Genomic DNA, 13,318 nt, shown 5'->3' on the forward strand with positions numbered 1-13,318 from the left:
ATTTTTGGACGATAGTTGTCCTTTATTACTCTGCCAGTTTGTGAATTGCTGTGCCTCTGAGCTCCAGTTTTCAACTAGTATTTGTGAGCTGTACGCAAGTCCAAAATTTTGGTTCAGGACCTATACTGTTTCCCGTTGGGTGGCTGAGACTTTGGTTAATTTTTCTTCCTGCCGGGAAATTAGAGTGGCATGTGCCCGTCCAAATGCCTAACAGCTACTCTCTCATTGGTTCTCCCTCTTCCATTCCATCCTCTGCCAAATTGGCAACCTGTGCAAACCAGGAGCTTAAAGGGTCTGTCTCTCCAAGTTGGGAGATTGATAGAAAAGCAGTTGGAAAGTCAAACCGGAGCACAAGGAGAGGGACTATTCGTTGAGTTTTAGAAACCTATTGTATTCACAGTGTGTCCATTCTCTAGGTTTCCCATACATGTTATAGCTGTAGTAATATTCCCTTCAACATGGAGAGTTGGGACCCATGGAATGGGGGCCATGCACTTTTGCTTTAAAGGGTCTGCATTTGCTCACCCAATCGCAACAATCCTCTCAGTCCCAAGTGTCCAGCCTTATACCACATCCAGCTGTCATTGTAGATAGGGTTATTCCAGGTTTCATCAGAGACCCTGAAGGAATTGTAAAGAATTTCCCTGTTTTTTGGTTTTGTTTTTGAAATTCGTTTTTATAGTGGGTTTGAGCTGATTCTTGCTGCCATGTTTATGCCAGTCTAGACACACTTGATTCCCTTATGGAGACATATCAATACATAGGTTTTAAGTTTCTTACTAGTCAGATCTATTACTCTGCGCGAAATATGGGGTTTTGAGTCCCTTACACTGAGGAAGGTGTACGTCTTGTCTATTCCACAGTTGGTTTTACAAACGGTACCTGTGCTTATATCAAACTCTGGATTTATGCATCACCCCACCTCTCCTTTCCCCTTAAGCAGGCATAAGAGTGTTTTCTAAATGTGAGACTCTGTTCTCTTTCCTAACTCAGTTCATGTGTAGCCATGTTTACAGGATCTTCATAAGTGATATCTTATGATAAGTTTCTTTTTCTGTGTGACTTATTTCACTTAGAATCATCGTACCTGAATCCACTCACTTTGCTGCTCCTGGTCTTATGACATTGATTTCATGGCTGAGGGATATTCCATCGTACATAAATACCACAGTTTTTTGAACCATTTTTATATTTCCTGGGATATTTAAGGTGTACCCAAGTTGAGGTTCTTGTAAGCAGTGCAGCCCTAAATTTGGGGGTGGCTCTGTCTTATTGATTTTCAGTTTTCCCAGGGTATATTCCCTAGACTGGAAGTGCCCTTGGCTCTGTAGCTCTGTTGTTTACTTCTTTTAGGGAACACAGTGCACTCCTCCAGTGAGGCAGTTGGCTATTTACATCCCGCCCATCAGCATAACAAGGCTCCCTGTTCTCCAGCTCCTGTGTTGCCTTTCTGGTTTTTACACATTTTTTGGATGTCCCTTTTGACCGGTGGGAAGTGATACTTCTTTGTAGTGCAAATTTGCATTGCCCGCTTGCTTGCTTGGCCAAAAACGACGTATGCGTTCTCTCCTGAATATATTCAGCAGAAAACGCATACACCCTTTTTGGCCAAGTGCGTCATTGTCGAAGTTGTGCCCCTCTTCCTGTGCTTTAAAGGCAATTCCAACATACCTCTTGAAATCTGTTTGCTACTATTCTGCCTCGCTTTAAAGTCCGCCTCTTTGCCTTCCCTCAACAGATTTTTGGATGAAAGTTTTCCTTTATTACTCGGCCAGTTTGTGAATTGCTGTGCCCCTGAGCTCCATTTTTAAACACCTTTTTTGTGAGCTGTACGCAAGTCCAACATTTTGGTTCAGGACGTATACTGGTTCCCGGTGGGTGTCTGAGACTTTGGTTAATTCTTCTTCCTGCCGGGAAATTAGAGTGACATGTGCCCGTTCAAATGCCTAACAGCTACTCTCTCACTGGTTCTCCCTGTTCCCTTCCATCCTCTGCCAATTTGGCAACCTGTGCGAACCAGGAGGTTAAAGGGTCTGTCTCTCCAAGATGGGAGTTCGATAGTAAATCAGTTGGAAAGTCAAACCGGAGCACCTGGAGAGGGACTATTCGTTGAGTTTTTGAAACCTTTTGTATTCACAGTGTGTCCATTCTCTTGGTTTCCTGTACATGTTATAACTGTCGTAATATTGCCTTCAACCTGGAGAGTTGGGACCCATGGAAAGGGTCCATGCATTATTGCTTTATAGGGTCTGCATTTGCTCACCCAATCTCACCAATGCTCTCAGTCCCAAGTGTCCTGCCTTATGCCACATCCAGCTTTAATTGTACATAGGGTCATTCCAGGTTTCATCAGAGACCCTGAAGGAATTGTAAAGAATTTCCCTGTTTTTTGGTTTTCTTTTTGAAATTCCTTTTTATAGTGGGTTTGAGCTGATTCTCACTGCCATGTTTATGTCAGTCTATACACACTTGATTCCCTTACGGAGGCATATCAATACATAGGTTTTAAGATTCTTACTAGTCAGATCTATTCCTCTGCTGGAAATATGGGGTTTTCAGTCCCTTTCACTGGGGAAGGTGTAGGTCTTGTCCAATCCATAGTTGGTTTTTGGAACGGTACCTGTGCTTATATCAAACTCTGGTTTTATGCATCACCCCACCTCTCCTTCCCCCTTAAGCAGGCATAAGAGTGTTTTCTAAATGTGAGACTCTGTTCTCTTTCCTAACTCAGTTTATGTGTAGCCATGTTAACATGATCTTCATAAGTGATATCTTATGATAAGTTTCTTTTTCTGTGTGTGTTATTTCATTTAGAATCTTCGTACCTGAATCCACTCACTTTGCTGCTCCTGGTGTTATGACATTGATTTCATGGCTGAGGGATATTCCATCGTACATAAGTACCACAATTTTTTGAACCATTTTTATATTTCCTGGGATATTTAAGGTGTACCCAAATTGAGGTTCTTGTAAACAGTGCAGCCCTAAATTTGGGGGTTGCTCTGTCTTATTGATTTTCAGTTTTCCCAAGGTATATTCCCTAGACTGGAAGTGCCCTTGGCTCTGTAGCTCTGTTGTTTACTTGTTTTACGGAACACAGTGCACTCCTCCAGTGAGGCAGTTGGCAATTTACATACCGCCCATCAGCATAATAAGGCTCCCTGTTCTCCAGGGCCTGTCTTGCCTTTCTGGTTTTTACACATTTTGTGGATGTCCCTTTTGACTGGTGGGAAGTGATACTTCTTTGTACTGCAGATTTGCATTGCCTGCTTGCTTGCTTGGCCAAAAAGGGCGTATGCGTTTTCTCCTAAATATATTCAGCAGAAAACACATACGCACTTTTTGTCAAAGTGCGTCATTGTCGAAGTTGTGCCCCTCTTCCTGTGCTTTAAAGGCGATTCCAACGTACCTCTTGAAATCTGTTTCCTGCTATACTGACTCACTTTCAAGTCCGCCTCGTTGCCTTGCCTCAACAGAGTTTTGGACGATAGTTGTCCATTATTATTCTGCCAGTTTGTGAATTGCTGTGCCCCTGAGCTCCATTTTTCAACACGTTTTTTGTGAGCTGTACGCAAGTCCAAAATTTTGGTTCAGGACCTATATTGTTTCCCGGTGGGTGTCTGAGAGTTTGGATAATTCTTCTTCCTGCCGGGAAATTAGAGTGACATGTGCCCGTCCAAATGCCTAACAGCTACTCTCTCATTGGTTCTCCCTCTTCCCTTCCATCCTCTGCCTAATTGGCAACCTGTGCGAACCAGGAGCTTAAAGGGGCTGTCTCTCCAAGTTGGGAGTTTGATAGTAAAGCAGTTGGAATGTCAAACCGGATCACCAGGAGAGGGAATATTCGTTGAGTTTTAGAAACCTTTTTTATTCACAGTGTGTCCATTCTCTAGGTTTCCTGTACATGTTATAGCTGTAGTAATATTTCCTTCAACCTGGAGAGTTGGGACCCATGGAATGGGGGTTATGCATTACTGCATTAAAGGGTCTGCATTTGCTCACCCAATCTCACCAGTCCTCTCAGTCAAAACTGTCCAGCCTTATGCCACATCCAGCTGTCATTGTAGATAGGGTCATTCCAGGTTTCATCAGAGACCCTGAAGGATTTGTAAAGAATTTCCCGGTTTTTTGGTTTTGTTTTTGAAATTCCTTTTTATAGTGGGTTTGAGCTGATTCTCACTGCCATGCTTATGCCAATCTAGACACACTTGATTCCCTAACGGAGACATATCAATACATAGGTTTTAAGATTCTTACTAGTCAGTTCTATTCCTCTGTGGGAAATATGTGGTTTTGAGTCCCTTTCACTGAGGAAGGTGTAGGTCTTTTCTATTTCACAGGTGGTTTTAGAAACGGTACCTGTGCTTATATCAAACTCTGGTTTTATGCATCACCCCACATCTCCTTCCCCTTTAAACAGGCATAACAGTGTTTTCTAAATGTGAGACTCTGTTCTCTTTCCTAACTCAGTTCATGTGTAGCCATGTGTACAGGATCTTCCTAAGGGATATCATATGATAAGTTTCATTTTCTGTGTAAATTATTTCACTTAGTATCATCGTACCTGAATCCACTCACTTTGCTGCTCCTGGTCTTATGAAATTGATTTCAGGGCTGAGGGATATTCCATCGTACATAAGTACCACAATTTTTTAAACTATTTTTATTATTCCTGGGATATTTAAGGTGTACGCAAGTTGAGGTTCTTGTAAGCAGTGCAGCCCTAAATTTGGGGGTGGCTCTCTCTTATTGATTTTCAGTTTTCCCAAGGTATATTCCCTACACGGGAAGTGCCCTTGGCTCTGTAGCTCTGCTGTTTACTTGTTTTAGGGAACACAATGCACTCCGCCAGTGAGGCAGTTGGCAATTTACATCCCGCCCATCAGCATAACAAGGCTCCCTGTTCTCCAGGGCCTGTCTTGCCTTTCTGGTTTTTACACATTTTGTGGATGTCCCTTTTGACCAGTGGGAATTGACACTTCTTTGTAGTGCAGATTTGCATTGCCCGCTTGCTTGCTTGGCCAAAAAGGGCGTATTCGTTTTCTACTGTATATATTCAGGAAAAAACGCATTCGCCCTTTTTGGCCAAGTGCATCATTGTCGAAGTTGTTCCCCTCTTCCTGTGTTTTAAAGGCGATTCCAAGGTACCTCTTGAAATCAGTTTCCTGCTATTCTGCCTCGCTTTCAAGTCCGCTCGTTGCCCTCCCTCAACAGATTTTTGGACGATAGTTGTCCTTTATTACTCTGCCAGTTTGTGAATTGCTGTGGCCCTGAGCCCCATTTTTCAACTTGTTTTTTGTGAGCTGAACGCAAGTCCAAAATTTTGGTTCAGGAAATCTACTGGTTCCCGGTGGATGGCTGAGACTTTGGTTAATTCTTCTTCCTGCCGGGTAATAAGAGTGACATGTGCCCGTCCAAATGCCTAACAGCTAGTCTCTCATTGGTTCTCCCTCTTCCCTTCCATCCTCTGCCAAATTGGCAACCAGTGCGAACCAGGAGCTTAAAGGGGCTGTCTCTCCAAGTTGGAAGATTGATAGTAAAGCAGTTGGAAAGTCAAACCAGAGCACCAGGAGAGGGACTACTCGTTGAGTTTTAGAAACCTTTTGTATTCGCAGTGTGTCCATTCTCTAGGTTTCCCGTACATGTTATAGCTGTAGTAATATTCCCTACAAACTCGAGAGTTGGGACCCATGGAACGGGGGCCATGCATTTTTGCTTTAAAGGGTCTGCATTTGCTCATCCAATCTCACAAATCCTCTCAGTCCCAAGTGTCCAGCCTTATGTCACATCCAGCTGTCATTGTAGATAGGGTCATTCCAGGTTTCATCAGAGACCATGAAGGAATTGTAAAGAATTTCCCTGTTTTTTGTTTGGTTTTTGAAATTCCTTTTTATAGTGGGTTTGAGATGATTCTCGCTGCCATGTTTATGCCAGTCTCGACACACTTGATTCCCTTACGGAGACATATCAATACATAGGTTTTAAGATTTTTACTAGTCAGATCTATTCCTCTGAGGGAAATATGGGGTTTTGAGTCCCTTTCACTGAGGAAGGTGTTGGTCTTGTCTATTCCAAAGTTGGTTTTAGAAATGGTACCTGTGCTTATATCAAACTCTGGTTTTATGCATCACCCCACATCTCCTTACACCATAAGCCGGCATAAGAGTGTTTTCTAAATGTGAGACTCTGTTCTCTTTCCTAACTCAGTTCATTTGAAGCCATGTGTACAGGATCTTCCTAAGGGATACCATATGATAAGTTTCTTTTTCTGTGTAAATTATTTCACTTAGTATCATCGTACCTGAATCCACTCACTTTGTTGCTCCTGGTCTTATTAAATTGATTTCATGGCTGAGGGATATTCCATCGTACATAAGTACCACAATTTTTTGAACCATTTTTATAATTCCTGGGATATTTAAGGTGTACCCAAGTTGAGGTTCTTGTAAGCAATGCAGCCCTAAATTTGGGGGTGGCTCTCTCTTATTGATTTTCAGTTTTCCCAAGGTATATTCCCTAGACGGGAAGTGCCCTTGGCTCTGTAGCTCTGCTGTTTACTTGTTTTAGGGAACACAATGCACTCCGCCAGTGAGGCATTTGGCAATTTACATCCCGCCCATCAGCATAACAAGGCTCCCTGTTCTCCAGGGCCTGTCTTACCTTTCTGCTTTTACACATTTTGTGGATGTCCCTTTTGACCGGAGGGAAGTGATACTTCTTTGTAGTGCAGATTTGCATTGCCCACTTGCTTGCTTGGCCAAAAAGGGTGTATGCGTTGTCTCCTGTATATATTCAGGAAAAAACGCATTCGCCCTTTTTGGCCAAGTGCATCATTGTCGCAGTTGTTCCCCTCTTCCTGTGTTTTAAAGGCGATTCCAACGTACCTCTTGAAATCAGTTTCCTGCTATTCTGCCTCGCTTTCAAGTCCGCTCGTTGCCTTCCCTCAACAGATTTTTGGACGATAGTTGTCCTTTATTACTCTGCCAGTTTGTGAATTGCTGTGGCCCTGAGCCCCATTTTTCAACTTGTTTTTTGTGAGCTGAACGCAAGTCCAAAATTTTGGTTCAGGAAATCTACTGGTTCCCGGTGGATGGCTGAGACTTTGGTTAATTCTTCTTCCTGCCGGGTAATAAGAGTGACATGTGCCCGTCCAAATGCCTAACAGCTACTCTCTCATTGGTTCTCCCTCTTCCCTTCCATCCTCTGCCAAATTGGCAACCTGTGCGAACCAGGAGCTTAAAGGGGCTGTCTTTCCAAGTTGGCAGATTGATAGTAAAGCAGTAGGAAAGTCAAACCAGAGCACCAGGAGAGGGACTACTCGTTGAGTTTTAGAAACCTTTTGTTTTCGCAGTGTGTCCATTCTCTAGGTTTCCCGTACATGTTATAGCTGTAGTAATATTCCCTTCAACCTGGAGAGTTGGGACCCATGGAATGGGGGCCATGCATTATTGCTTTAAAGGCTCTGCATTGGCTCACCCAATCTCACCAATCCTCTCAGTCCCAAGTGTCCAGCCTTATGCCACATCCAGCTGTCATTGTAGATACGGTCATTCCAGGTTTCATCAGAGACCCTGAAGGAATTGTAAAGAATTACCCGGTTTTTTGGTTTTGTTTTTGAAATTCCTTTTTATAGTGGGTTTGAGCTGATTCTCGCTGCCATGTTTATGCCAGTCTAGACACACTTGATTCCCTAACGGAGACCTATCAATACATTGGTTTTAAGATTCTTACTAGTCTGATCTATTCCTCTGCGGGAAATATGGGGTTTTGAGTCCCTTTCACTGAGGAAGGTGTAGGTCTTGTCTATTCCATAGGTGGTTATAGAAACGGTACCTGTGCTTATATCAAACTCTGGTTTTATGCATCACCCCACATCTCCTTCCTCATTAAGCAGGAATAAGAGTGTATTCTAAATGTGAGACTCTGTTCTCTTTCCTAACTCAGTTCATGTGTAGCCATGTGTACAGGATATTCCTAAGTGATATCTTATGATCAGATTCTTTTTCTGTGTGACTTATTTCACTTAGAATCATCGTACCTGAATCCACTCACTTTGCTGCTCCTGGTCTTATGACATTGATTTCATGGCTGAGGGATATTTCATCGTACATAGGTACCACAATTTTTTGAACCATTTTTATATTTCCTGGGATATTTCAGTTGTACCCAAGTTGAGGTTCTTGTAAGCAGTGCAGCCCTAAATTTGGGGGTGGCTCTGTCTTATTGATTTTCAGTTTTCCCAAGGTATATTACCTAGACTGGAAGTGCCCTTGGCTCTGTAGCTCTGTTGTTTACTTGTTTTAGGGAACACAGTGCACTCCTCCAGTGAGGCAGTTGGCAATTTACATCCCGCCCATCAGCATAACAAGGCTCCCTGTTCTCCAGGGCCTGTCTTGCCTTTCTGGTTTTTACATATTTTGTGGCTGACCCTTTTGACCGGTGGGAAGTGATACTTCTTTGTAGTGCAGATTTGCATTGCCCGCTTGCTTGCTTGGCCAAAAAGGTCGTATGCGTTTTCTCCTGAATATATTCAGGGGAAAACACATACACCCTTTTTGGCCAAGTGCGTCATTGTCGATGTTGTGCCCCTCTTCCTGTGCTTTAAAGGCGATTCCAACGTACCTCTTGAAATCTGTTTCCTGCTATTCTGCCTCGTTTTCAAGTCCGCCTCGTTGCCTTCCCTCATCAGATTTTTGGATGACAGTTGTCCTTTATTACTCTGCCAGTTTGTGAATTGCAGTGCTGGTGAGCTCCATTTTTAAACTCGTTTTTTGTGAGCTGTACGCAAGTCAAAAATTTTGGTTCAGGATCTCTACTGGTTCCCGGTGGGTTTCTGAGACTTTGGTTAATTCTTCTTCCTGCCGGGAAAGTAGAGTGACATGTGCCCGTCCAAATGCCTAACAGCTACTCTCTCATTGGTTCTCCCTCTTCCCTTCCATCCTCTGCCAAATTGGCAGCCTGTGCGAACCAGGAGGTTAAAGGAGTTGTCTCTCAAAGTTGGGAGATTGATAGTAAAGCAGTTGGAAAGTCAAACCTGAGCACCAGGAGAGGGACTACTCGTTGAGTTTTAGAAACCTTTTGTATTCACAGTGTGTCCATTCTCTAGGTTTCCCGTACATGTTATAGCTGTAGTAATATTCCCTTCAACATGGAGAGTTGGGACCCATGGAATGGGGGCCATGCATTTTTGCTATAAAAGGTCTGCATTTTCTCACCCAAACTCACCAATCCTCTCAGTCCCAGGTGTCCAGCCTTATGCCACATCCAGCTGTCATTGTAGATAGGGTCATTCCATGTTTCATCAGAGACCCTGAAGGAAATGTAAAGAATTTCCCTGTTTTTTGGTTTTCTTTTTGAAATTCCTTTTTATAGTGGGTTTGAGCTGATTCTCGCTGCCATGTTTATGCCAGTCTAGACACACTTGATTCCCTTACAGTGACATATCAATACATAGGTTTTAAGATTCTTACTAGTCAGATCTATTCCTCTGCAGGAAATATGGGGTTTTGAGTCCCTTTCACTGAGGAAGGTGTAGGTCTTGTCTATTCCAAAGTTGGTTTTAGAAATGGTACCTGTGCTTATATCAAACTCTGGATTTATGCATCACCCCACCTCTCCTTTCCCCTTAAGCAGGAATAAGAGTGTTTTCTAAATGTGAGACTCTGTTCTCTTTCCTAACTCAGTTCATGTGTAGCCATGTTTACAGGATCTTCATAAGTGATATCTTATGATAAGTTTCTTTTTCTGTGTGACTTATTTCACTTAGAATCATCGTACCTGAATCCACTCACTTTGCTGCTCCTGGTCTTATGACATTGATTTCATGGCTGAGGGATATTCCATCGTACATAAATACCACAGTTTTTTGAGCCATTTTTATATTTCCTGGGATATTTAAGGTGTACCCAAGTTGAGGTTCTTGTAAGCAGTGCAGCCCTAAATTTGGGGGTGGCTCTGTCTTATTGATTTTCAGTTTTCCCAAGGTATATTCCCTAGACTGGAAGTGCCCTTGGCTCTGTAGCTCTGTTGTTTACTTGTTTTAGGGAACGCAAAGCACTCCTCCAGTGAGGCAGTTGGCAATTTACATACCGCCCATCAGCATAACAAGGCTCCCTGTTCTCCAGGGCCTGTCTTGCCTTTCTGGTTTTTACACATTTGTGGATGCCCCTTTTGACCGGTGGGAAGTGACACTTCTTTGTAGTGCAGAATTGCATTGCCCGCTTGCTTGCTTGGCCAAAAAGGGCGTATGCGTTTTCTCCTGAATATATTCAGGAGAAAACGCATACGCCCTTTTTGGCCAAGTGCGTCATTGTCGATGTTGTATCCGTCTTCCTGTGCTTTAAAGGCGATTCCAAATTACCTCTTGAAATCTGTTTCCTGCTATTCTGCCTCACTTTCAAGTTGGCCTCGTTGCCTTCCCTCAACAGATTTTTGGGTGATAGTTGTCCTTTATTAATCTGCCAGTTTGTGAATTGCTGTGCTCCTGAGCTCCATTTTTGAACTCGTTTTTTTGTGAGCTGAACGCACGTCTAAAATTTTGGTTCAGAAACTATACTGGTTCCCGGTGGGTGGCTGAGACTTTGGTTAATTCTTCTTCCTACCGGGAAATTAGAGTGACATGTGCCCGTCGAAATACCTAACAGCTACTCTCTCATTTGTCCTCCCTCTTCCCTTTCATCCTCAGCCAAATTGGCAACCAGTGGGAACCAGGAGGTTAAAGGGGCCGTCTCGCCAAGTTGGGAGATTGATAGTAAAGCAGTTGGAAAGTCAAACCCGAGCACCAGGAGAGGGACTGTTCTTTGAGTTTTAGAAACCTTTCGTATTCACAGTGCGTCCACTCTCTAGGTTTTCCGTACATTTTATAGCTCTAGTAATATTACCTTCAACCTGGAGAGTTGGCACCCATCGAATGGGTGGCACGCGTTATGGCTTCAAAGGGACTGCATTTTCGCCAGCAATCTCACCAATCCCCTCAGTCCCATGTGTCCAGCCTTATGTCTCTTCCAGCTGTTGTTGTAGATAGTGTCATTCCAGGTTGCATCAGAGCCCTTGAAGTAATTGTGTAAGAATATCGCTGTTTTTTTTTTATTTTGTTTTGTTTTTCAAATTCTGTTTTATAATGGGGTTGAGCTGATTTTCCCTGACTTGTTTTTGCCGGTCTAGACAAAATTGATTCCCTTACAGAGACATATAAATACACTGATTTTAAGATTCTTAGTAGTCAGATATATTCCTCTGCTGGAAATAGGGGTTTTGTGTCCCGTTCACTACGGAAGGAGTAGTTCTTGTCTATTCTGTATTTGGATTATGGAACGGTACCTGTGCTAATATCAGACCTTGGTTTTGTGCATCTCCCCACCTCTCCTTTCCCCTTCAGCAAGCATAAGAGTGTCTTCTAAATCTGAGACTCTGTTCTGTTTCCTAATTCAGTTCATATGTAGCCATGTTTACATTCCCTTCATAAGTGATATCTTGTGTCCGAATGCACCATGGCCCTTGTCATAATAATGCTCCATGACCCCTGTCATCACATTGCACCATGCCCTAGTTATCACAATGCTCCATGTCCCTTGTCATCAGAATTCTCCTCGTCCTTGTCATCACGATGCTACATGACACTTCTCATCACAACATTACATGCTCTTGTTATCACAATGCTCCATGACCCCTGTCCTCCCAATGCCCCCTGACACCAATCATCACAGTGCTTCATGCCCCTTTTCATTACAGTGCTCCATGATGCTCGTCATCACAATTACTCAAGGTCTTCACATCACAATGCTCCACGGTTCTGCCATCAGAATGCTCCATGCCCTGGTCATCTCACAGCTCAATGTCCCTTGTCCTCACAATGCTCCACGTCCTTGTCATCACAGTGCTCCATGGCACTTCTCATCACAATGTTATATGCTCTTGTCATCACAATACTCCATGCACTTGTCATCACAATGCTCCATGACCCCTGTCATAGGAAGCTCCATGCGCTTGCCATCACAATGTTTCACGAACTGGAAATTAAAGTTATCAGTGGCCCTTGTCATCACAATGCTCCATGCCCTTGTCATCACAATGCTCCTTTACCACTGTCACAACAATCCTCTATGACACTTGGCATCACAATGCTCCGTTCTATTGTCTTCACTATGGAACATGAAATATGTCATCACAATGCTCCCTGACACCTGTCTTCACAATACTCCATGAACTTGTCATCACAATGCTCCATGCCCTTGTCATCACAATGTGCCATGCCCAATGTCATCACAATAATCCATGAAACTTCTCAGACCAATGATCCATGCCCCTTTTCATCACAATGCTCCATGAACCCTGTCATCACAATGCACCATGCCCATCATCATAATGCTTCATGCTATTGTCATCAAAATAAAATCAAAATGCTCCATGACCTCTGTCATCACAATGCTCCAAACCCTTGTGATCACAATGTTCCATAACACTTGTCATCACAATGCCCCAGGAGGCTACTCATCACAATTATCCATGGTCTTCCCATCTCAATGCCCCATGACATTTGTCATCACAATGCTAAATAAACTTGTCATCACAATGCTCGCTGACTCTTGCCATCAGTATGCTCCTTGAACCCTTTCATGACAAGGCTCCATGCCTTTTTCATCACAATGTTCCATGCCCTTTTCATCACAATGCTCCAAGACCCCTGCAATCACAATGCTCCTTGCCCTTGTCATCACAAAGCTCCATGACAAATGTCATGAGAATGCTCCATGGCATTCTCATCACAATGTTCCATGCCATTGTCATCACAATGCTCCAAGACACCTGTAATCACAATGCTCCATTCCCCTTTTCATCAGAATGCTCCATGAGACTTGTCATCCCATGAATCCATGGTCTTCTCATCAAAATGCTCAAGGATATTGTCATCAAAATGCTCCATTCCCTTATCATCACAATGCTCCATGACCCCTGTCATCACAATACTCCATGAACATTTTCAGCCCAATACTCCATGACCTTCTCATCACAATGCTCCATGACCCATATCATCACAATGCTCCATGACCACTGTCATCACAACGCTCCATGACACCTGACAACACAATGATAAGGGACTCTTGTCATCACAATGCTCCATTCCCTAGTCATCACAATGCTCCATGACCCCTGTCATCACAATAGCACATGAACATTTCCAGCCCAATGCTCCATGACCCTTGTCATTACATTGATCCATTCCCTTGTCATCCCAATGCTCCATGGCCCCTGTATTCACAATGCTCTGTGATGTTTGTCATCACAGTGCTCCATGACACCTGTCATCACAGTGCTCCAT

Source organism: Mesoplodon bidens, assembly GCF_964165515.1.
Source record: "Mesoplodon bidens genome assembly, contig: HAP1_SCAFFOLD_33, whole genome shotgun sequence".
NCBI classification, from domain to species: Eukaryota; Metazoa; Chordata; class Mammalia; order Artiodactyla; family Ziphiidae; genus Mesoplodon; species Mesoplodon bidens.